This window comes from Phoenix dactylifera, chromosome 11, assembly GCF_051530095.1.
Source record: "Phoenix dactylifera cultivar Ajwa chromosome 11, Ajwa_hap1_PhDact_Kaust_v1.1, whole genome shotgun sequence".
Classification (NCBI taxonomy): domain Eukaryota; kingdom Viridiplantae; phylum Streptophyta; class Magnoliopsida; order Arecales; family Arecaceae; genus Phoenix; species Phoenix dactylifera.
In genome coordinates this window covers 54819-79412 of record NC_143200.1, presented here as the reverse complement: position 1 = coordinate 79412, position 24594 = coordinate 54819, and the positions used below count along the sequence as shown (strand labels likewise).

The following is a 24594-nucleotide window of genomic DNA, read 5'->3' as shown; positions in this document are numbered from 1 at the left end:
TTGCTGATCATGCGACAGGCCATTAGAACTTATAAGAGTACCTAATTTAAGTTTCTTTTTAGAACTTATAATAACTGATACCAATTATTGGCCCGGAGTGGCAAACCCAAGAGAAAGGGGTGAATTGGATTTTATAAAATTTTGTGAAAATAAAATCAAATCCCTTCAAGTTTTTAAATCTAATGAAATAAACTAGATACAACTAGTATAGCAAGTAATAATCACAATTATACAACTAAGTATGGAAAAATAAAGAGTGAAGGAAAGAAAAGTGATAAATGACGAATTATAGTGGTTCGGTCACCTTGTGAGCCTACATCCATTCCCCTCCTTTCCGAGATTTAATCCACTATTCTTATCCAAAGCTTTACAAAATGCTTGTCTTCAAAATCTTTACACTTGGTGATATCCGAGCTAACCTTTGGTTGATCTACTCCCTCAAGCATTCCCTTGTTTACCTAGAGTACAATCCTCCCAACCAATCACTCTCTATCACTCAAGCTAACAAGAGCTCAACAACTCTCTTACAATATTTAATCAAAATAACAAGAATGAAAATACTACAACTTATCTCTCAAGAATAAGCAAATATAAGCACTACACTCAATTTCTCAACAAGAAAGGCTTTTTACTTGTAAGCACAATACTCTCTTGATTTCTCTTCAATTCTTTCTTTTAAATGTTGATGAAGATACTCCTATTTATAGGCTTCAAGAGTTAATAGCCATTGGTGTTGAGAAAAGACCAAAATACCCTTGAATTGGGCTCCAAAATTTGAATTTCAAATTTGAAAATTCCGAGTTTCAACTTTGTGATTTGATATGACAGATTGGAGCCTCTGTTTCCTCCAAACGATTTTTTCTGCATAGACCATAGAAGGATGTAAAGTAGATTTATGAGTTGTCTACTTGCTGTATTTTTTTCAGATTTTTCCTCCATGTGGTTTGGGAGATGTAGTCAAAATACTAAAGCTGGTTTTGAAAAGCTGTCTGCTGCAATTACTTCATTTGCAGCTCTTATTTCACCTACTAAAAGTTAGATCTAAAAAATTTGCAAAACATAAAATTGTAGATATATGAGTCTAGTATAAAATAATCAAATTTCATAGCACTTTAGTTAGTACATCTCGAGATATGCCAAAAATACTAAGACAATGTCTAAGGAGTGTATGTAACAATCATGTTACTAAGAATGATTCATTCACTTGAATGTATACCACTTTCATTTATACAAAAAGTAATATTTAAAAAATATATAAATAACCACTAAAATATCATCTTTAATTATTAATCCAATTCATATTTATAACCAGCCTTTTAAGAAGTGCAATGCCAAGGAATTCATGTATGCATATAAAACAAGGTAATATGCAACATACTAACAACACTTTGAAAATCTTCTTAATAAATATTCGCATAATGTTTGCTATCATCAAAATCAATCTTATAAAAACTTAGTCTAACAATCTTTCCCTTTTTGATGATGACAAACATTGATGACTAAATAAATGACTAATATTACTCCCCCTTTTGACATCAACAAAAATATTTATAGATAGATGATCACATAATTAACTGTCCCTTAATCTATGCCGGACCTGAGGAACTGGGTCAGCCGGAGTTGGAGAATTCTGGACGGAGCGTCCAGGACTTTACGGGGGACGCCGGGAGACGTTGGAGGCTCCCTTACTTCTCAACTTCATGACCGCTACTCGGGTCCCTTCCTCTAGCGCCAACTGTTGCTGGAAATTGAACCCGGGGGCAATCTTCGGTCGAGTGAGAGGGAGCAGCGGGTCACCACGGCGGGGCGGCGACCAGTCGGCGGGCGGCGTCCTCCGCTTGGGGTGGCCGGAGAGAGGGAGCTGGGGGTCCTCACGGCGGGGCGGCGATCCGTCGGCGAGCGGCGTCCTCCGTTTGGTGTGCCTGCAAACAAGAAGCTCACCGGGCTCTACTTGCTTCTTCCAGAGGGTGTCCCTCGCATCGAGGGTTTCTATGGGCAATGAAGGGCCCGTTGGCTGAATTGTCGCCTCGGTCGGTTGCTTTACTCCGTGGGCCGCCGTGTAGCATTGCTTGGCGACCAGCTGGTCTCCTCGGACCTCGCCTACTCCTTGGCCGGTGGGGAGCCGCATGAGCAGATGGTGGGTTGAAACTACGGCTCGAAGGGCATTCAGCCCTGGCCGCCCGAGTTCTCGCCTAATATAGGAAAATCTATCCTCGTTGACAGGTTTAGTGAATATGTCTGCTAATTGTTTGTCTGTGTGAACATAATCTAGGACAATATCTCCTTTTTGTACATGATCTCGTAACAAGTGATATCTAACATCTATATGCTTCGATCTAGAGTGTTGAATAGAATTTCTAAACAAATTAATAGCACTAATATTATCACACATAATCGAAATATGATCATATGACAAATCAAAGTCATCTAATTGTTGTCTCATCCAAAAAAAATTGTGCACAACAACTACTGGCCGTGATGTATTTCGCCTCTGCCGTAGAAAGTGCAACTGAGTTTTGTTTTCGACTAAACCATGAAACTAAGGCATGTCCAAGAAGCCCGCTAGTACTTTTTCAGTCTAACCTACATCCGGCAAAGTCTGCATCTGTATATCCAACTAGGTCAAAATTCGTACCTTTAGGTAGAATAGGCTTAGATTTTGAGTGCCAATAAGACATCTAAAAATATGTTTAACAGCTATAACATGTGATTCCTTAGGACAAGTTGAAATCGAGCACATAAGCACATACTAAACATAATATCAGGTCTATTTGCCGTTAAATATAAAAGCGAGCCGATCATACCACGATATATCTTTTCATTAACACTTTTACCATTTTCATCCTTATCGAGCTTTGTTGGATTCATAGGGGTTCCAATTGACTTTGCTCCATCCATCTTGAATCGTTTGAGTAGATCCCTTGTATACTTAGCTTGATTGATGAAAATTCCATCTTTGCCTTGTTTGACTTGCAATCCGAGAAAATAGTTCAATTTGCCCATCATGCTCATCTCGAATTCACCTTGCATACACTTAGAGAATTCTTTACACATATCTTCATTAGTAGCACCGAAAATGATATCATCAACATATATTTGAAAAATAAGCATGTCTTTGTCGCATCTTTTGATAAAAAGAGTGGTATCTAATTTATCTCTAGAAAAATCAATTTTAATTAACAATTTACTCAATCTATCATGCAAAGTTGTGTAATTGTTGTCTCATCCAAAGAATTTGTGCACAACTATTGGCGACGATGCATTCCGCCTCCGCTGTAGAAAGTGCAATTGAGTTTTGTTTTCGACTAAACCATGAAACTAAGATGCATCCAAGAAATTGGCAAGACCCGCTAGTACTTTTTCAGTCTAACCTACATCTAGCAAAGTCCGCATCCGTATATCCAACTAGGTCAAAATTCATACCCTTAGGATAGAATAGGCCTAGATTTTGAGTGCCAATAAGATATCTAAGAATATGTTTAACAGCTATAACATGCGATTCCTTAGGACAAGATTGAAATCGAGCACATAAGCACACACTAAACATAATATCAGGTCTACTTGCCGTTAAATATAAAAGCGAGCCGATCATACCGCGATATATCTTTTCACACAGATCATGTCCAAAAAGGAGATATTGTCCTAGATTATGTTCACACAGACAAATAATTAGCAGACATATTCACTAAACCTTTGAACGAGGATAGATTTTCCTATATTAGGCGAGAACTCGGCATGATGAATTTGTCGTGAAATGTGCTTATTGCATTCATCACTTTTTAATCTGTACTAATCCTTTTTATATTTTATATTTTTTATTCAATGCATAGATTAAGGGGGAGTTAATTATGTGATCGTCTATCTATAAATGTTTCTGTTGATGTTAAAAGGGGGAGTAATATAGTCATTTATTTAGTCATCAATGTTTGGCATCATAAAAAAGGGGAAGATTGTTAGACTAAGTTTTTATAAGATTGATTTTGATGATAGCAAACATTATGTGAATATTTATTAAGAAGACTTTCAAAGTGTTATTAGTAATGTCGCATATTACCTTGTTTTATATGCATACATGAATTCATTGGCATTGCACTTCATACAATGTTGGTTATAAATATGAATTGGATTAATAATTAATGATGATATTTTAGTAGTTGTTTATACTTTTTTAAATATTATTTTTTGTATAAATGAAAGTGGTATACATTCAAGTGAATGAATCATTCTTAGTAACATGATTGTTACATACACTCCTCGGACACTGTCTTAGTATTTTTGACATATCTCGAGATATACTAACTAAATTGCTACGAAATTTGATTATGTTATACTAGACTCATATATCTAGAAGTTTACGTTTTGCAAACTTTTTAGATCTAACTTTTAGTATAACTTTTCAGAACCAGCTTTGGTATTTTGACTATATCTCCCAAACTACATGGAGGAAAAATCTGAAAAAAATACAGCAAGTAGACAACTCATAAATCTACTTTACATCCTGTTGTGGCCTGTGCAGAAAAAATCGTTTGAAGGAGGAAACAAAGGCTCCAATCTGTCATATCAAATCAGAAAGTTGAAACTCAAAATTTTCAAATTTGAAATTTAAGTTTTGGAGCCCAATTCAAGGGTATTTTGGTCTTTTCTCAACACCAACGGCTATTATCTCTTAAAGCCTATAAATAGGAGTATCTTCATCAACATTTAAAAGGAAGAATTGAAGAGAAATCAAGAGAGTATTGTGCTTACAAGTAAAAAGCCTTTCTTGTTGAGAAATTGAGTATAGTGCTTATGTTTGCTTATTCTTGAGAGAAGTTGTATTATTTTCATTCTTGTTATTTTGATTAAATATTGGAAGAGAGTTGTTGAGCTCTTATTAGCTTGAGTGATAGAGAGTGATTGCTTGGGAGGATTGTACTCTAGGTAAACAAGAGAATGCTTGAGGGAGTAGATCAACCAAGGGTTAGCTCGGATATCACCAAGTGTAAAAATTGCTTGCACCCGGAAGACAAGTATTCTGTAAAGCTTTGGATAAGTATAGTGGATTACATCTTGAAAAGAAGTCTCGGAAAATGGATGTAGGCTCACAAGATAACCGAACCACTATAAATCATCGTGTATCACTTTTCTTTCCTTCCTCTTTATTTTTTCATACTTAGTTGTATAATTGTGATTGTATTTAGTTTATTTTATTAGATTTAAAAACTTGAGAGGATTTGATTTTATTTCCGCAAAATTTTATAAAATCCAATTCACCCCCTCCCTCTTGGGTTTGCCACTCCGGGCCAATAGTTATCACTTCCAACTGAAAGAGTCTGGCTACCAAATCTTATCCTTTATAATTTTTTTAGTAAGATACCCCCTTGTATCAATTAAGATCCAACAGTCTGTCATCTTCTATTCAACAAGAAGAATAAAGGACAATTTACTTTTCAGACTTGATTATGGTCATGACACAGTAACCTAAACTTTGATATCTAAAGATTTACATTGCGCACTCGTATCTTACCATGGGACAATAAAACCACGAAGCAACACAGACGGGGAAAACCATGTACATGCAGATAATCAAAAAGGACAGGAGATGGAGAATATGCAGTATATCATTGGCATAGAATTAAGAATAGAAATGAGAACTACATGAAGTAATTAAAACAGCAAAGTTTGATTGGACAATCATTGATAGCAATGGAACTCGATGACTTAAAGAAGAGTGGACAAATAACACAATACGATAAAAAAGAAAAAGCTCTTAACCTTAAAACCTAAAGGGCAATTGAAAGAAACCAACCAAGGTGTCGACATATCTTTAGATGAAACAGAGAAATGAAACTTATGAAACTATATCAACTTAAGAAGGGCAGAAAAAAATCTCAACTCATAAATGAGAAATACGATAAGGTTTTAAGGTTAAACGTAGATAAGGCTTTGTCTTCTATCAAATTCCTAATGAGGCATCTAGCAACAGAACCAGAACTTCTCACATGTGTATGTGGTTACTAAATGCTTTACAATATTTAAACATCTAAAAGGTTTCATGTGCTTAAAAAACCTTATTAGAGGTTATAAAGTTACAACAATCACATGGTTTTGATAACGACCTACCATGTGTTCGTAGAAATAAAGGTAAAAATATTTATATCTAAACAAGAACAATTTGAAATCAGTTATGAAAAAAATCTATTAGTAACAAGAAAAAAAATTCTAAAGAGCAGTGATAGTGATAATAAACTATTGAGATGTTGATTTTCTTTTTCCTTCTTCAACCATCCATCTACTTTCCTCCTTTGCCATCTATCAATTGCGTCGACTTGAACGATGCCAACATCCAGCCATTCAATTTCTCTTTTCTTCTCCCACCTTTGAGAACGTCTTCTTCCACCCTTAAGGGTGTGGATCTCTCGGAGAAAACCCTAGTCGCACCTTCTTCCCTCTCGTCTCCCCTGTTTTTACTTGGGTCACTGCTCACAGCTGCACGATCTTCCCCAATGTGATTACTCTAAGCTTGAATTTGTGACCGGATCCCTCTACAGGAATTTTTTAAATCATTATATCCCTACCATCATCACCATCCAACCAAAGTAACCCTAATCCAAGATCCAAAACCCCCAAATCACAAGCAAGCAATTAGGGATTTGAGGGAAGCATTGCGAAGAGAGGAGGAAGGGAGGGTTTGGGGTCGGAGGAGACAGGGAATCTTGACTGAGATTCGGAGAGGGATCAGTGATCTGACCTGTAGAATCAACCGATTTGAGCTTGCTGGAGCGATCATGGTTTCCGGAGAGAGGAGGGAGATGATCAACTTAGAGGTCCGGTGGAAGGAACGGACGTCGCTGGAGCAGATTTGATGTCTTCCGTCCCGGACGAACGAGTGAATCGACGGTCGGCGGTCGGCGCGACGCTACGGATCCAGAGGACAAATCCAAATCCCGTTCTTCTTGGGATCCGGCGGTGACTTCTCCCCTCTGGTTCTTGAACGAAGCCACGCTTGAGGGAGAACTCGCTGGTTATAGAGCCCTCTTAGGGAAGATCGACGCCATTTGAAAGAGAGCGCGAGCGAGGATGGGTGTTGAGGAGGAGAGGCGGCGTCGGGTGGGGATGATCGGAAGACTCCGCCTCGTGGAGATGAAGCCCTAGGCTGGTCTGCCTATTTTCACCAAGGTAAACATAACAGGTTGAGACCAATGCTACCACTTTTTTAAAAGAAATAACAAAAGAACTCCGCACGAGGACAGAAAGGTGACTAACGGCTATTTAGTGAGAGAACCTCTCGTGTAGCGTGAGAAAAGGCTTTGGTAAAGACAACAGCAGTGGGAATTGGAGGGGCAGGTGCCGGCCGAGCTTTGCAACAGCAGACACGGGAGGCTCTCGACGGTCGGAGAAGTGCGAAGGAACTGGTGTGACAATTGGTAAGGCGGCTCAGTTGTTGGGTGGCAGCAGTCGGCGGGCTCGGGGTGCCGTGTGGTGGTGGTCTAGCGTCGGTCACTTGCCAACCACACCAATGGATTCCCATTTGCTCCTTTGGCGTTGGCCTTTGGCTCCTTTGGCGTTGGCCAATGATGCGTGCCTTGACCAAATTGAGGTAACGCCGGCTGATTTGGAATGTGGCACTTGTGACTCCTTCTAACTCCAAGCTTAACTTGGCTAAGAATGGAGGATGATTTCCTCTTCGGAACCTTGGGCAAATGAGGCCAATTGTAGACTACTCAAGGAAGTAATTGAGGCAACAAATGGCTGCTTTGATTCCACTTGAAGAAAGGAAATACAATGATTCTAAGGGGGCATGATGACCCAACCTTAGCTTAATCTAAGGGGGGTTGATAACCCTGCCTTAGCCCAAGTCCTTAGGGACCGAATTAGGCACTATTGCCTACCAAGCCTTGCGGCCGAACATACTTAAGTGGCTATTACAATGATGCTGAAAAAGACCCCTTCATTTCCCTAACTTAGGCCTTTATATAGGCCATTACAATGCCTAAGGAGGCGCCATGTGTTGCTGTAGTTTGGCCCTTTTCTTGGCTTGATAACTTCATGGCAACCGCTGGTTACTTGTCCTTGGATTGGCTGAAGAGATGCTTTGGTTGTTGTCCAGTTGCCAAGTGGTTTGGCCAGTGGTTCTTGATGGTTTTCGACGGTTGGGAGGTTGTGGCACTGCAACAGCTTTTGGCGTTGGTTCCTTGCTGTTGGCTGGCGCTGCAATCTGTTGTGACCTGCAGTTCATGGCTATTGGTTCGCACTGGCACTTGGGCTTTGAAACTTAGGCGCCGGACGCTTGGCTGCTGGCCACTGGGCGCTGGCCATTTGGCCGCTAGGCGCTTCGGCGCTGGCCATCTGGTTGCTGGGCGATAGTGCGCCGGGCGCTGGGCACCTGGGCGCGCTTGATCGGGCGGGCCGTGTGCATGGTCAAGAACCTCGCGCGCGCGCCTGTTTGCCACGTGTCTGTTCCTTGGTGCGCGCGCATGTCGGCTTGGCCTGATGGTGCCAAGGCCGCGCACGTGACGCCGCTTGCCGTGCTTTTGTTGAGGACCCCCGCAAGGCACGCCGCAAGAGGAGCAACAACCGCATACCACCCGAGGGCCAAAGTAGCCATGCCAACCAAAGAGGGCCATCGGACCACAAGGAGGCCAACGGAGGGTCAAGCCAAGGCCAACTACTTTGCTTGAAAAGCCTTGACCAAGCCCCTTCATACGGCCGAGCACGCTCAGCCTTGGCTGAGCCAAACATGCGCCTATGCATGCCCAACCTTGGCCGAACCCGCCGCGCGCACAGCCCCGCCGAAGCCAAGTCGCAGCCAAATCCTGCCGCAGCCAACCTCACTTGCTACAGTGCGGCGAGGTTCTTGGGTAAGAACCTCACCAGCTACAGTGCCCACGCACAACCAAGCCGCCAGTAGCCAGCTACAGTGCGGCGAGGTTCGGGAGGACGAACCTCGCCTGCTACAGTGCCCGCGCGCCCAGGCCTGCGCACGCCCAAGCCCCCGCGCGCCCAGCCGCGCGCGCGCCTGCCCGCCAGCGCGTCCAGCAGGCCGATCGCCCGCGCCAGCCCGCGCGCCCGGCCGCCTGCGCGTCCGCCCGTGCGCCAGCACCCACGCGCTCGCCAGCCTGGCGCGTGCCCAGTCCCAGTCCCACCCGGACTAGGACACGTCCAGCCGAGACGCACGACCCGGTCAACCGGGACACGCGTCCCGTGCGCCCAGTCCGCGGGATCCATGTAGATCCAACCCTCCATCCTCTTCCATCCAATGGCCAAAAAGCAAGCCAAAGTCCAGCCGTGGGAGGGCCCTTCTTGGGTGATCTTTAGCCATTCATCTCATGCCAATCAATGGTGGAAATGCCTTGGATCCATGTGAAGACAAATTGCCATGTTTTGTCTAGGGCTTAGGCTATAAAAAGAGATGTAGAGGACCATTGAAAGGAATCAAGAGTTATTCTAGAGTCATGTTGTTATGTCGGCCGTAAGGCTTGGGCGGCGTTTGTGCCGAATTCGGTCCTTAGATCTTGTGTTCTAGGACTTGGGTTAGTGGTAGATCCATCAATCTCCACTAGATTGGGCTAGGGAGAAATCTCTTCAATCTCTTTCTAGATTTCTTCTGCTTTCTTTATTATTGTTCTTCGTTCTTCAATTTAGTGGAATATAAATCAAGTTTGCTTTCATTGTTGATCTTCTTCTTGAGTTATTCCACCGGGCGTTGCCTACAATCGGTCCATCATCATCGTTTTCGAAGGCGCACGCGAGGAGCGCAAGGAAAGGGGCTTGGTGAGGGGCTTTGGACCGTGAGCCCCCATCAAATTGGTGCTTTCATTGAGAGTTTCTTTCAAGGATGTAACGCTTGAATACCAATCTTCCAGATCTGAATTTGCTTTGCATATTCTTTTAGATCTAAAGTTAAAAATCAGATCATAGTTGTTGGTGAAGTTCATAAAAATTCTGCATCCTATATCAGGCTTGAATTTGTATTCGATTGGGGGATTTTTATCTCTGTTTTTATTATTGTAAAACCCCTGTCGGAGGCTGATTGAGTGGTGTACACGACAGGTGGGTTGGTTCATCCTTTGGGTGACAACCGCAGGAGGTTTGGGGACTGTTTTGAAAAGTTCTGTGTTGCAGAAAAATTCTGCAGCAAGGTCTGTGTTTGGGTAGTTAAGAACAGGGTTTTTTGAAGCTTTGATTTTGATTTTTTGTGGAGAGTTTCAGAGCTTATTAGTCACTGTAATAGGCATCTTTATGTGTTGATTTGGTTCTGTTTTGAGGAAGATATTGGCTGCTGAAGTCAGTAGACTGCTACAGAAATTTTCTGCAGTCCAGAAATTTTTTTGTGCAGCAAGTCTTTGGGGCTTGGTTGAGTTCTGATTTTTGAGAGGTAGAGGGGCTGCTGTCTCAGGGTTTTAGAGTCCTAAAACAGAGGGTTAAAAGGAGATGGAGTCCCCCTAATATAACAACCAAGATAGGAGGTTAGAAGCCCTTGAAGTTAGTTCGACCAACCTTAACCGGGCATTGGAAACTTTGTCCAATACTATGGCTGCAAATATGGCTGAAATAAGGAGAGAAAACAATGCCAACATGGAGAGGTTGGAAAGGAGGATGCTAGAGAGGGAACATAAGAGGGTGCAAGAAGAAGTGCCTAGGTCGCATGCCGCACGGCAGGGCCAGGCAAGGTATGAGAGCGATGCCATTAGTGTTCAGGGTACACATCATGTCGATCATGGCATTAGGCACCATGGGCGAATGGGAGGAAGGATAGAAGCCGAAGGCTTAGTGTTTGAGAGGTGGCTTGACGATGAGCGAATTAGTAATGGCCATAACAATAATGATGAGGCTGATAGTGAACCCGAAGAACGTCCCTTCCATGCTCAAAGTCCTCATGGCCGAAGAGAACCCATGGCAAGGAGAGGAAAAAACATGCGGGGTAATGACTTTGGAGATGATGACTATAGGGGTCCACAGCCTAGGGAAGAAGGGCTTAGGAAATCCAAAATTGACTTCCCAAAGTTTGGTGGAGGAGACTCGTATGAGTGCCTTGATAAGGCGGATCAATACTTTGACGTTTATGATATCCCACGGGCTGATCGGGTGACCCTAGCCAGTTTCCACTTAGAGGGTAGGGCTAGCCGATGGTGGAGGTGGATCCGGGCCTTGTATGAGAAAGAAGGGAGAAGGTTGGGGTGGACTGCCTTTAGGTACGAATTCATAAAACAATGGGGACCATCCCCCGTTGTCAATCACTATGGTCAACTTGCAAAACTTAAACAGGAGGGCAAAGTCCAGACCTACATCGATGAGTTTCGGCAATTACAAACTATGGTCAGCGGATGGTCCGACGAAGCCTTGCTGGGTACCTTCATCGACGGCCTCAAACCGTGGCTAGCCAAGGAGATCAAACTCAAACAACCAACGCGGCTACAAGAGGCGATGCGCATGGCGGAGATCCTAGACCAAAGCTACAATCCGGAACGATGTTCAACCAAGGATGGTGCCATCAGCAAGTTCACCAAACTACAACCATCCAAGGTAAATTTCAGATCCAAAGAGAACTTCAACAGGCTCCAAAAATCAGCAAAGGGAGGTAAAGAAGTTGTCACGTGATGAGCTGCAAGATTACATAAAAAAGTGGCTATGTTTCAAGTGTGGTGAAAAGTGGAACCGGGAGCATCATTGCAAGACCGGCCAAGTCTATGTCCTTGATGCAAGCAGCGACGAAGAGTCCGCTGCATCTGAAAATTCAGATAGCAGCAGCGAGGAGGAAGATCACGCCGTGCGCAGAAAATCAGCATGCTGAATTGTCACTCAATGCACTTTGCGGCGCACCAAAACCATCTACAATGAGGCTCATGGCTTGGATTGGCAAGCATGAGGTCTCATTAGTGGACAGCGGCTCTTCTCACAATTTCATCAACTCAGCAATCGTACGAAGGGTTGGACTCAAAGGTACATCGATTTCACCGTTTGAAGTCAAAATTGCTAGTGGTGAAAAATTACTATGCTGAAATTGTTAATAATGTAAAGATGAATGTACAAGGGGTGAGAGTTAAAGCCGACCTACATGTACTTTAATTAGTCGGCTTAGACATTGTATTGGGAAATGCATGGTTACATAGTCTAGGTCGGGTGGTGACCGACTTCGACGCAATGACCATGGAGTTTAAACTCGGTGGCAGAAAGAGGATATGGACGGCCTTGAGCAGCAAGGAAGTACGGCCTTGCGAGGCCAACATGATAGAAAAACTTTGCAAAGGAGGGGCTAGCTGCTTTGCCGTTGTTATGGCTAGCCCGAATCAAGAAGGTCCTCTCCAAGATGATGCAGAAATCCAGCAGCAGCAACAAGTACTTGAGGGGCTGCCACCACCAATCTGGAGGGTGTTAGAGGCTCATCAAAGTGTCCTCCAGAAGCCTACTTCCCTCCCGCCACAACGAGGCTTTGATCATCCAATTCGGATGAAAGATGAGACTGCTGCGGTCAATGTTCCACCATACAGGTATGCGCACTTTCAAAAGGGAGAAATTGAACGCCAAGTTGATGAAATGCTTAGCCAGGGGCTGATCCGACATAGCTCGAGTCCCTTCTCCTCACCCGTTCTATTGGTGAGAAAGAAGGATGGCTCATGGAGATTCTGCACCGACTACCGAGCCCTTAACGAAGCAACCATCAAAGACCGTTTTCCGATCCCTACGGTGGACGAGATGCTCGATGAATTGCATGGTGCCAAGTTCTTCACCAAATTGGACTTATGAGCCGGCTATCATCAAATCAGAATGAAAGAGGAGGATGTGCACAAGACGGCCTTCAGAACACATTCCGGCCACTACGAGTACTTGGTGATGCCATTCGGTCTATGCAATGCGCCATCAACATTTCAAGTGGCCATGAACGAAATTTTCAGACCCTACTTGCGGAGGTTTGTCTTAGTATTTTTTGATGACATCCTGATATATTCCAGATCCATGGACGAGCACCTTGAGCACTTGGAGATTGTTCTACGCACCTTGGAGGAGCACCACTTTCACATCAAGCCTTCAAAGTGTGCATTCGCGCAAGCAAAAAAATTCAGGCCATGCTCGATTGGCCATGGCCAAAGGATATCACGGCCCTAAGAGGATTTTTGGGGCTAACAGGCTGCTACCGACGATTCGTAAAGGATTACGGGCTGATTGCAAAGCCGCTGACCACCATGCTGAAAAAAGGAGGTTTCATGTGGACCATTCAAGCATGCAAGGCATTTGAAGACCTCAAGGAAGCTATGACACAAACACCGGTACTTGCCTTGCCCGACTTTTCCAAACCGTTCGAAATCTACACCGACGCTAGTGGCGAAGGTATAGGTGCTGTTTTGGTGCAGGAACGACGACCCTTGGCCTTCATTTCCAAAGCATTAGGGCCAAGGAAGAAAGCTTGGAGCACCTACGCAAGAGAATTGTTGGCGGTTGTACATGCGGTGAATGTTTGGAGGCCATACCTTCTCGGCCGACGCTTCACCATCATCACGGACCAGCAAGCCCTTCGCCATCTACTTCAACAGAAGATAGTGACTCCCGAACAGCAAAAATTTCTTGTAAGTTGCTGGGTTTTGAGTACGACATCATTCATCAACCCGGCAAAGAAAACAAAGTGGCTGACGCATTGTCGCGAAGGGAGAACGACCAGATGTTGTGGGTGGCTGAAGACATGAATAAGCCACAGAATTTTGCAGCAATCAGCGGCGTTGATTGGAGGATTTGGGACCGAGTTCGCGAGGCAACAAAGCTTGACGCCCGAGCATAAGAAATCCAAGAAAAACTAGATGCAGCGGCTACGGGTGTTGCAGAATTTAAGGTACGAGACGGTCTGATTTTTTACAAGGGAAATGTCTATGTCCCCGACGTCCCCGACTTGAGAAGGAATATCTTAGACCACTTCCACAATAGCAAGGAAGGTGGCCATTCAGGTTGGCTTCGCACCTACCTTCGTGTGAAGCACTTTTTCTATTGGGAAGGGTTGTAGCGCAACGTCAAAACCTTGGTGGCCGAGTGCGAGATATGTCAGAAGACCAAATACGATCCACGGGCACCCACCGGACTGCTGCAACCTCTTCCCATCCCAAACACGATATGGGAGGATCTGACCATGGACTTCATCAAGGGTCTACCGGCAAGCAAGGGCTACGAGGTGATCCTAGTGGTGGTTGATCGGCTAAGTATGCACACTTCATACCTCTTAAACATCCTTACACAGCCAAGTCAGTTGCACACGCATTCGTGGAGACCATTGTTCGACTCCATGGAGTACCAAGGAGCATCGTCACCGATCGAGATCGAGTCTTCATGAGTACTTTCTGGAAGGAGCTGTTCACCTTGCAAGGAAGCAAACTGAAAGCCAGTTCCTCTTACCACCCACAGACAGACGGACAGACAGAGATAGTCAACAGAATCTTGGGGCAATACCTGCGCTGCTTCTGCCATGAGCAACAATCACGGTGGGAAGCTTTCATACCCTGGGCTGAGTTTTGGTATAATACTTCCTACCATTCATCCATTAAATTGAGTCCTTTTGAACTTGTGTATGGGAGACCCCCTCCACTATTGACTACATATGAGAGGGGCACGGCCCGAAGTGAGGAAGTTGAACAAGAATTATTGGCAAGAGACGAAGTCCTAGCAAATGTAATAAGAGAGCTTCGGAAGGCACAAAAAAGAATGAGAAGATACTATGACCAAGGCCGCCGAGAAGTTGTCTTCAACCCTGGCCAGTTTGTCTACCTAAAGCTGAAGCCCTACCAACAAAAATCATTAAAAGATAAGTTCAGCCACAAGCTATCTCAAAAATTTTATGGGCCGTTCAGAATCATAGAACGCATCGGAGAGGTCGCCTACCGACTGGAGTTACCCGCCTCATCTCAAAGAGAAGGTTGGTGACCCGGCGTTAATTGCACCATACTTACCCACATTTAATGAGAAGGGTCGGCTACTTTTACAACCAGTTGAAGCTCTCAAGTACCGCATATGGCGACGAGGCCGAGAACTACGTAAAATTTGGCAAGTCTTGATTCAGTGGGGCGGCTTGCCCAAGGAAGATGCTACATGGGAGGACTATGACGAGGTCTCTCAGAGGTACCCTAACTTCATCCTTGAGGGCAAGGATGTTCTTCAAGGGAGGGGGAATGTTGAGGACCCCTGCAAGCCATGCCGTAAGAGGAGCAAAAACCGCACACCAACCGAGGGCCAAAGTAGCCATGCCAACCAAAGAGGGCCATCGGACCACAAGGAGGCCAACGGGGGGTCAAGCCAAGGCCAACTACTTTGCTTGGAAAGCCTTGGCCAAGCCCCTTCATACGGCCGAGCACGCCCAACCTTGGCCGAACCCGCCGCACGCACAGCCCCGCCGAAGCCAAGCTGCAGCCAAATCCTGCCGCAGCCAACCTCACTTGCTACAGTGCGGCGAGGTTCTTGGGCAAGAACCTCGCCAGCTACAGTGCCCGCGCACAGCCAGCTACAGTGCGGCGAGGTTTGGGAGGACGAACCTCGCCTGCTACAGTGCCCGCGCGCCCACGCCCGCGCACGCCCAGGCCCCCGCGCGCCTAGGCCCGCGCCCAGCTGCGCGCGCGCCTGCCTGCCAGCGCATCCAACAGGCTGACCGCCCACGCCAGCCCGCGCGCGCCCGCCAGCCTGGCGCGCGCCCAATCCCAGTCCCACCCGAACTGGGACACGTCCAGCCGGGACGCACGACCCGGTCAACCGGGACACGCGTCCCGTGCGCCCAGTCCGCGGGATCCATGCAGATCCAACCCTCCATCCTCTTCCATCCAATGGCCAAAAAGCAAGCCAAAGTCCAGCCGTGGGAGGGCCCTTCTTGGGTGATCTTTAGCGATTCATCTCATGCCAATCAATGGTGGAAAAGCCTTGGATCCATGTGAAGACAAATTGCCATGTTTTGTCTAGGGCTTAGGCTATAAAAAGAGATGTAGAGGACCATTGAAAGGCATCAAGAGTTATTCTAGAGTCATGTTGTTATGTCGGCCGTAAGGCTTGGGCGGCGTTTGTGCTGAATTCGGTCCTTAGATCTTATGTTCTAGGACTTGGGCTAGTGGTAGATCCATCAATCTCCACTAGATTGGGCTAGGGAGAGATATCTTTAATCTTTCTAGATTTCTTTTGCTTTCTTTATTATTGTTCTTCGTTCTTCAATTTAGTGGAATATAAATCAAATGTGCTTTCATTGTTGATCTTCTTCTTGAGTTATTCCACCGGGCGTTGCCTACAATCGGTCCATCATCGTTTTCGAAGGCGCACACGAGGAGTGCAAGGAAAGGGGCTTGGTGAGGGGCTTTGGACCGTGAGCCCCCATCAGCTTTCCTTGCGCGCGCGTGCGCCGGTCGAGGCCTGAGGTGCCCTGGCCACTCGCACGCGGGGTGTTTGCAGCGCGCCTTTTCCAAGCATGCGCATGCGGTCTGCTGGCCGTTCGCCTGGTTCTGGTGCGCGCGCTTCATCCTGCTGCGTGCGCTCGGTCTGCTGGCCGTGCGCCTGCTCCAAGCGTGGGCGCGCGGGCTGGTGGTTATGCGCTAGTTGCCTTCATGTCTGCTTGGTCTTTTGGACGAGCGCTTTCTCCTTGCTTGGGCGCACGCTGGCCAAGGCCTAAAAGGCTAAGGTCGCGCGCTGTGCGGTGGCTGGTGATGCCCGAATGGCTGGGGCACTCAAGACATTGGGCATGGCCATGGCCGAGTGCGCACGGCTAGCGTGTGCCGAGCCCAATGCCAAATAGTCCAAATGTAGGCCGAGCGCGCACGGCTGGCGCATGCCGAGCGCAATGCCAAATAGTCCGAATGTTTCGCCCCAAGCCGTGAGTGAGGTTTGGCTTGATAAAGAAATATGGGTAAGTGGCTAACCTCAATTGACATCAAATTGGCACTTGTAGAAGTTGGCTGAGCACTTGGCGAGGTTGGCCTTGACTTGCCCATCATGGTTCGGCCGCCAAATAGGGAAGAATTTGAGGGAACCTCACCATTCCCCCCCTTTTGAAGAACACCCTTGTCCTCAAGGGTGAATCTTGGATATCTTCGGGCGATTTCTTCATAGTCTTCCCATATTGCTTCATCTTGGGGCATGTCTTTCCACCGGATAAGTACTTGCCATATTTTCCTTCTATTTCTCCCCTTCTTTTTGATTCAGTAGTTAAGGGCTTCCATGGGTTGTAAAATCAGCCTTCCATCATCAAACATGAGCAGTTCTTGTCCAATGGTGGAGGAATCATCTACTCTTTTCTTGAGCCAAGAGATGAAAAATCGGGTGTAATTGTGAATTGCAAGGTAATTCCAAACGGTATGCAACCTTACCAACACGTTCTAACACCTTATATGGCCCATAGTAATGTTTAGCCAATTTATAGCTAAACCTTTTCCGCAAAGATTTTTGATGAGTTGGTTGTAGCTTCAAGTAGACATAGTTGCCGGGTTCAAACTCCCCATCCCTTCTTTTTTTGTCATGATATCGTTTCATCCTTTCTTGGGACTTCTTCAATTCTCTTTTGACATTTGTCAACACTTCATCCCTAGCAAGCAATTTTTTTTCCACTCCATTCTTGGCGGTGCCAACTTCATAACGAGTGAGGGTAGGCGGTGGGCACCCATATACCAACTGAAAAGGACTTTTCTTGGTGGAGCCTTGGTATAAAGAGTTGTACCAAAATTCTACCCATGGTAAGTATTCTACCCATCTACTTTGTTGCTCATGGCAATAACACCGAAGATATTGCTCAAGGGTGCGATTGATTACCTCGGTTTGTCCATCCGTTTGAGGATGATATGATGAACTTGCTTTGAGTTTGCTCCCTTGAAGTGCTAGTAGTTCCTTCCAAAACATGCTCATGAATATCTGGTCCCTATCCGACACAATGCTTCTAGGAACTCCATGTAACCTTATCACATTCTCAACAAATACTTGAGCCATTGATTTGGCGATGTAGGGGTGTTGTAGAGGAATGAAGTGGGCATATTTGCTGAGTCGATCCACCACAACTAAGATAAGTTCATAGCCTTTACTTGTAGGTAGACCTTCAATGAAATCCATAGAAATATCTTCCCAAATTTGGTTAGGAATTGGTAATGGTTGGAGAAGCCCCATTGGTTGGAGCATATTTAATTTTTTGACAAATATCACATTGCGCCACTAAGGTCTTTACCTCTTTCTTTAATCCTTCCCAATAGAAGAAATGCTTCACTCTAACATAAGTGCGGAGCCATCCGGAATGTCCTCCTTCTTTGCTATTATGGAAATGGGTAAGAATATCACCTCTTAAGTTAGGAACATCCGGCACATACACATTGGATTTGTAGAAGATCAAGCCATCTTTGATGCTGAAATTTTTAACTCCTTTGTTGGAGGCTTCAATCTTCTCTTGGATCTCTTGAGATCGAGCATCCAATTTAATGGCCTCACGGATGCGATCCCAAATCCTCCATTCTACTCCACTAATAGTAGTGCAAATGAACTCCTTTGCTTCATGGTTCATCCAAGATTTTTCATGGGATATAGTGTGGATGGTGGTGCCTTCTTGGTGAAGGGACGCCGTCCATATCTTCTTTTGCCCACCGACTTTGAATTCCATGGTCATGGAATCATAATCGGTGATTACCCTTCCAATGCTTCGGAGCCAAGCACTTCCAAGGACAATGTCAAGACCAACTAATTGTAGAATATGCAAATCGGCCTTGATACGTACCCCTTGGATGTTCATCTTGACATCATAAATGACTTCTTAGCAATTGAGCCTTTCTCCACTTGCAACCTTGACTTCAAAGGGCTGAATTTGGGTAGGATGAAGACCCAACTTTGGCACAATGTTGGTGTTGATGAAGTTGTGGGATGACCGTTGAGGGCATAAAGGGAGAGTTCGGCATCATCATGATCTTCCTTGGAATGTTCTTCCTTGGTTGGTGCCGAGTCCTCTTCATTGCCACTTGAATTGTTGGCCTCTTCATCAAAATCTGCATCAAGAACATCAATAAGAAAGGCTTGGCCCGCTTACACTTGTGCTCCCGGTTCCATCTTTCACCACACTTAAAACACAATCCTTTCTTAATGAATTCTTGGACTTCCTCCCGGGACAATTTCTTGACTTGAGGTTGCAGATTTTTGGAGTTGTTGATGCTTGATTCCTTGCTCTTCCAACTGATTTTTGGTGGAATGAGTTTAGCCTCCCGGTTGATAGTGTCTTTGATCATCCTTCTTTCGGATTGGTAGCCCTCCTCCAAAATTTCAGCCACCCTCATGTTGTAGGTTGCTTCAACTTGAGTTCCTTGGCAAGCCAAGGCCTCAATCCATCCACAAAGGTGCCAAGTAGAGCCTCCTCCAACCATCCCGTCACCAATGTTTGTAGTTGTCGGAATTCTTCAATATAGGCTCTTATCTTACCTTCTTGTTTGATCTTTGCTAATTGCCCATGGTGATTGACATTTGGTGAAGGACCCCATTGGATCATGAATTCCTTGATGAAGGCCGTCCATCCTAGCCTTCTTCCCTCCTTTTCATAAATGGACCTAAGCCACCTCCACCATTTGCTTGCCTTGTCTTCCAAATGAAAACTTGCAAGCGTCACCTTCTCCCTATGAGGAATTTCATAGACATAAAAGTATTGTTCTACTTTATCAATCCATTCAAAGGGGTCACCTCCATTAAACCTTGGAAAATCTATCCTAAGCTTCCTCATCCCCTTCTCTTGGATTCTTGGACCTTCTTCCTCATTTACCATACCATAATATTCTTCATATTCAACTCCTTTTCCAAACCTATCAACACATACTCCATAGCTTTCAACTCTACTCCCTCTTTTTGTATTTTTCTTCACTCTTTCCCTCACATGAAACTCCCTTTCATTATTAGCCGACCCTTCTTCACTTTCTTCTCCTCCTTGGTCATGCCTAGATGCATTCGGCCAAGATTCTTCCCTCACCTTTTTCCCTTTTTCTTCACTCCCAATCCTTTTTTCCAACCTTTCCAAATTCCTATTAGTTTCCCTCCTTATTTCGGCCATGGTATTGGAAAGATCCTCTAAGAATTTGCTAACTTGGTTAGAGTGTGTTTCTAGGGCCTCTAATCTTTGATTATTATCCCCGGAATCCATGAATATTTTTGTTATGATTTCAGAACAATCCTTCAAAGGCACTCATGGGGTACAAGCAGTATTGTCCTCACAACCCTTACAAGATGCTCACAAGGGCCCCTTCCCTCTTTTCCCACTCAAGATATGAACTTAAGTAAAAAAGTAAGGACGCAGAAATTTAAGGACACTACTTACTTCAATTGTAGATAAACACGTTACCTCCAACGAGATAATTCTCTCAATGAAAGCACCAATTTGGTGGTGGTTTAGCGTCGGTCACTCGCCAACCACACCAATGGGTTCCCTTTGGCTCCTTTGGCGTTGGCCTTTGGCTCCCTTGGCGTTGGCCAATGATGTGTGCCTTGACCGAATTGAGGTAACGCCGGCTGATTTGGAATATGGCACTTGTGACTCCATCTAACTTCAAGCTTAACTTGGCTAAGAATGGAGGATTTCCTCTTCGGAACCTTAGGCAAATGAGGCCAATTGTAGACTACTCAAGGAAGTAATTGAGGCAACAAATGGCTGCTTTGATTCCACTTGAAGAAAGGAAATACAATGATTCTAAGGGGGCGTGATGACCCAACCTTAGCCTAATCTAAGAGGGGTTGATAACCTTGCCTTAGCCCAAGTCCTTAGAGACTGAATTAGGCACTATTGCCTACCTAAGCCTTGCGGCCGAACACACTTAAGTGGCTATTACAACGATGTTGAAAAAGACCCCTTCATTTCCCTAACTTAGGCCTTTATATAGGCCATTAAAATGCCTAAGGAGGCACCATGTGTTGCTGTAGTTGATAGTCAACTTTAAAGACCACGCAATAGCACGTATCTGGTAGGATAGTGATTACGGGTATCGATCCACAGGGATTGGGGTATAGTTGTTTTCTTAAAAATAAAAATATTTAAAAGGAAGAGTTTGTGAAGAAAATTAAACTAAGGAATTTAATAAAAAATGCAATTGATAATGATATCAGTTGGGAGAAACCTAGGGCAAGGAATTCACCACTAACATTGGAACAAGGATTCATTATATTTTTAATTTATTCTTGGATAAACATGCAAATTGGCTACAAGCCTAATAAGCATTCGAATAAAATTTCACAAAAGTAATTTGGGCATAATCCATCTTCAGTTGGCATGAAATGTCTACCCTAATCTAAGGTGGCAGCACATCGCATCTTCCCTAAGCATGGACTATCTTATATTTATTTAGTGATCATGAAGAACAGTTGTATAAACATCATACTTAAAATCACAGAAATTAAATATGAGATGAAATAAAATATTCATTAGGAGCAAACTAAAGTTTATACAACTCTAAGAATAAAAATCAAAAATACAAAACCCTTGGCCCTTTGTTAGGGCTGCATCCGGCCCTAGAGAAGAGTTCAGCCCTGCATGGAGAATTGAACAGCCGCAGCAGTAGAGAAGGCTTTCATCGTGTCCTGCTCCTCTTTCTTTCTTCCTCTGGCGACTTCCATTGAAGAAACTCCCTCTTAGCACTTCATTTTTTTATATAGGGAAATCATTCCCGAAATGCCCCAAAGTCTTCTCTCTCTCCTTCTATTATTTTTTCTTTTGTGTGGAACTCCCCTCCTCCGAAGAGATCCTGGAACCGAACCCCCCAAGCTTCTTCTTCTCCCTGTGAACTATGTGGGATTCCACCTCTGAGAAGATGATGGGAGCAGCCCCCAGTGGGGGAAGAGGGAATGTCCCCCCCGGTGGGGAAGGAGGAATGCCTTCCATGGAGAACTCTCCTCCTTTTATAGGCTCAGCATCCCCTCTCTCTCTTCCTCTCTAGTTGTTCCGATAAGGATGAAGACGTGAGCTGATCCAGGCGTTTGATGATTGCTGGTTCTTATCCTGATGCTGAGAAGATGTAGATGAATCGCGGACTGGGATGCAGGGATTTGGATGCGAACGTTGAGAAGATCCCGGCTCTGTTCCTTGATCCTTGGACACGGTGCTGAATCTGATCCGAAGAGCTGGATGTTGCATGAGCTGATCCGGGAGTTTGGATGCGGAACTGTGGAAAGATAGGAACAGAGGATTCTTCCGTGATCAATGGGATTAATCCGAATGAGAGGTAGTTTGGATTCGGTTGGCAGTTTGGTGAAGAAATCTTTGTTTCGGAACAGAGGAGGTGATTCGAAATGCTAGAGATGGAAACGTGAGAGGATCTTGGCTTGCTGGGTGGAAGTTTGGGATTTGGTTGATAAGGATTAGTCGGTATGGGATGGAGAGGATGCCGTGAAGCTTGGGAGAATGGAAGGATGGAGTTGTTCCGAAAGCTTTGGAGATGAAGACACGAGAGGAATGAGCTGGGAATGGCTGGCTTGATTCTGTTCGTGGGAGACCTGAGAGGATAAGCATGGGAAGTTCGCTGGATTACTCCGGAAGATGGCTGGGACGTGGAGACTGTTGACGTGGATACGATGGGAAGAGGATAAGCTCTGTTTTGTTGGAACACGGGAGAAGAAAAGATCACGGTTGAAGGAAATCTTTGGATTTAGTTGTTTGGAATGCTGGGAGGATAAGATTGGGAAGGATGATACTGTTGCTTTGAACCGTGAGCTAGGATTAATCCGAATGCTGGGATATGTTCCGAAGAAGGGATAGCATGCAAGCAGCTGGATAGATGTTGGGAGGAGAAGACATGGCTTTGTTTATGGACGTGTGATCGTGGGATAAGGCTTGGTTTGTTCGTGGGAGCTAGGGAGTTGGAATGCGATAGAGATGAAGCTGGGACGCTGGGTTTATGCGGTTAGAAGGAATATTGAGATGCTGGGAGATTCGTTGGGAGAGACGTTGGAACGTGAGATGAAGGAGATTGGGTCGACTCGGGAGGATGCGGGTCATGCACGCGTGAGCTTCTTCCGTGATGCTCGGCATGGCTGGAAAACAGGGAATGCTCACGGGATGAGGATGACTCCTGGGATCAAGCCGAAAGATGGGATTTGGGTTCATCTCGTGGATCATGGGACTCTATTTTGAGATGCAGGGAATCATGTGGTCCTGGAACATATCCATTCAGCTGGGAAGAAATCTAGAACAACTTTGTTCTTCGGACATGGGAGGGAAGGAAGAGTCTCTGTTTGGGACATTTCATGGGATCAAACGTGGATGCTAGGATGAAGCCAAAAGAATAGTATGCAGGTTTGGCTCTATTTTGAAGCTGGGGGCTAGGACAAGATCCGTGCACACATGGAAGAAAGGGACTTGTTTTAATGAGTGAATGATGTGAAGAAATTAAATGCGAATGGTTGAGATGTGATGCAGAAGAATTGAGATGAATGGCCGAATCAGAACCGAGAGAATCTACTTCACGGGATGCATGCTATTCGGGTTCAGTGATCATCCCACATGAGTTTGACTTGACCTGTATACATTAGACTCGATCAACAAATAATTAAATCAAACTTGAATTACCCCTAATTTATTAAAAGGTGTTGATGAAAGTAATACATTTTTTTTTAGTTGAATTTACAAAATATGTGAATTAAAATAATGATAAGTGCTATGAATAAGATATTAATTTATGCATTATTTAGCACTTATCAGTAGTTTGGCCCTCTTCTTGGCTTGATAACTTCATGGCAACCGTTGGTTACTTGTCCTTGGATTGGCTGAAGAGATGCTTTGGTTGCTGTCCGTTTGCCAAGTGGTTTGGCCGGTGGTTCTTGATGGTTTCCGACGATTGGGAGGCTGTGGCACTGCAACAGCTTTTGGCGTTGGTTCCTTGCTGTTGGCTGGCGCTGCAATCTGCTGTGACCTGCGGTTCATGGCTGTTGGTTGGCGCAGCACTTTGGCGTTGACACTTGGGCGCCGGACGGTTGGCTGCTGGTCATTTGGCCGCTGGGCGCTGGCCATCTAATCGCTGGGCGGTTGGCCGTTGGGCGGATGTGCGCTGGGCGCTGGGCACTTGCGCGCGCCTGGTCGGGCGGTGATGGAGACCTCAGTCCGCCGAGCCCCAATCTGAAGCATTTGGCCAAGCCCAACCTCGGCCAAGTGCTTGAAGCAGCCAATATCCACTGCTTGGAGGTCTGCCCAAGCAGTGGACAGCAGCCGGCTCAGCCTTGCGCAGGCCATGCCCAGCGCCTGCACGAGGTTCTGGGCCAACCACAGCAGCAGCACGCGGCCAACCGCGCGCCCAGGCCGCAGCAGCCGCGCGCAGTGCCCTGCGCGCACCCACAGTAGCGCGCAGTGGCCTGCGCGCCCATCCAGACCGTGCGCGCACCAGCCACAGCAGGCGCGCGTACCAGCAGTGTACGCCTCGGCGTACACCAGCCCAGCAGCGCGCGCCCCTGCGCGCGCCCAACCATCAGCCAGGCCGGTCAACGCCCCAGCGCCAGGCCGACTCGAACCTCGCCCTGACTGGATCCAGCACACGCACAGCACCCGGTGCATCAGCCAAAGAGGCCCGGTGCACAGCCAGGACACCAGCCCACGCCGCGCTAGCATCCAGCACACGCGCAGCACCCGGCTGCACGCATGCCACTGAAGGGCATGGACATGGGTGATGTCCAAGG

General features: G+C 45.6%; 1 protein-coding gene across 19 annotated transcripts in view; it reads right to left on the bottom strand.

The window, feature by feature from the left end:
• LOC120104581 (WUSCHEL-related homeobox 4-like) overlaps positions 1-24594 on the bottom strand; it is a 74304-nt gene that overhangs the window by 19382 nt on the left and 30328 nt on the right. For 8 of the 19 annotated variants that reach the window (XR_016397738.1, XR_016397735.1, XR_016397734.1 and 5 more), the window contains one exon: positions 1-24594. This exon is cut by the window's left edge; it is cut by the window's right edge and continues 23402 nt beyond it. The exons of 7 other annotated variants lie outside the window; for them this stretch is intronic. The gene's annotated coding sequence lies outside the window, so the exon portion shown is untranslated. 4 more of the 19 variants (XR_015970939.2, XR_015970935.2, XR_015970933.2 and 1 more) reach the window with 3 other exon arrangements.